The sequence below is a fragment of the Carlito syrichta genome, unplaced genomic scaffold (genome assembly GCF_000164805.1).
Source record: "Carlito syrichta isolate Samal-C Ts95f unplaced genomic scaffold, Tarsius_syrichta-2.0.1 Scaffold308186, whole genome shotgun sequence".
Lineage (NCBI taxonomy): Eukaryota > Metazoa > Chordata > Mammalia > Primates > Tarsiidae > Carlito > Carlito syrichta.
In genome coordinates, this window is record NW_007252282.1 from 522,114 (window position 1) to 523,537 (window position 1,424).

At 43.0% G+C, this 1,424-nt stretch overlaps 1 protein-coding gene across 1 annotated transcript in view; it reads right to left on the reverse strand.

Moving 5' to 3' along the window:
- Nucleotides 1-1,424, reverse strand: part of NOP58 (NOP58 ribonucleoprotein) — a 32,083-nt gene that overhangs the window by 14,500 nt on the left and 16,159 nt on the right. The window lies entirely within an intron of this gene.

The following is a 1,424-nucleotide window of genomic DNA, read 5'->3' on the forward strand; positions in this document are numbered from 1 at the left end:
GAGCATGCCACTGCACTCCAGCCTGGGCGACGGAGTGAGACTCCAACTCAAAAAACAAAGAACAAAATATTGATTATATTTTGTTTTTTTTTTTTTGAGTTGGAATCTCACTCTATTACCCAGACTGGAGTGCAGTGGCCACTCCCGACCACTGCAGACTCAACCTGCTGGAATCTGGCGAACCTCCCGCCTCAGCCTTCCAAGTAGCTGGAACTACAGGTGTGCACTATCATGCCCAGCTAACTTTTTGATTTATTGTAGACATGAGGTCTCACCAAGTTGCCCAGGTGGGTCTTGAACCCACCGGCTCAGGCAATTCACTCACCTCAGCCTCCCAAAGCGTGGGATTACAGGCTGAGCCACCAAGCCCAGCTGACTATGTTATACAAGTTTTTTCAGTACAGAAGTTTATTAAATAGAGAAACTGAAAAGAAAAATTTAAAGATACCTATACCCCACCACTTAACACTATGTCCTTTTGTGTGCCCTTTGGTGCCAATGTTTCGTACCACATTTGTACATCCTCACTCAAGCAATACTGTTTACTATACATTCTTCAGGCTGGAATGAGAATGATGCTTCAGTTCCTAGGACATTGAAAATGCTTGCTCAATTCATAATATGCTAAAACTTATGGTTTATTTTTTTTTTGAGTCAGAGTTTTACTCTGTCACCCAGGATAGAGTGCAGTGGCACGCTCACAGCCACTGCAGCCTCGACCTGCTGGGCTCAGATAATTCTTCTGCCTCAACCTCCCAAGTTGCTGGAACCACAGGCACATGTCACCATACACAGCTCATTTTTAAATTTTATTATAAAGATGAGGTCTCGCCAAGTTGCCCAGGCTAGTTTTGAACCCCTAGGCTCAGGCAATCCTCTTGCCTCGCCTCCCAAAGTAAAACTTATGGTTTTTAACAGAAAAACATGAGTTAAGACTTGTGGGTACCTCAAGGATATAAACTGAAAACCTAATTGTTAAAAAGTATTAGAAATAACCTATTTAAATAAACTTCTTAAATGAAGAATTCTAACTTACCAAAACTTCCCTAAATCTCTTTAGCATGTACCCACTATTTTATGTGATTCTTTCCTCCCTGAAGAGACCTCCAACATACCACAATTCCTGCTTCATGAGTCAGAGGAGAGTGTCTATGATCACAGTAACTAACTTGTCAAGGTAATATAGTCACTGCACCGACTGAAGATCAAGCCCATCGCAACTGGCTCTGAAACTGTTCTGCATTCTATGCTCAGGAGGCTCCTCTAGTCTTTCTTCCCATTCTCAACACATGTTGAACCAACTACATCCCTACTAAGGTTTTCTAATACATAGATCTTTTTTTTTTTTTTGAGTTGGAGTCTCACTGTCACCCAGACTGGAGTGCAGTGGGCGCTCCCGGCCACCGCAGCCTCGACCTGCTGGG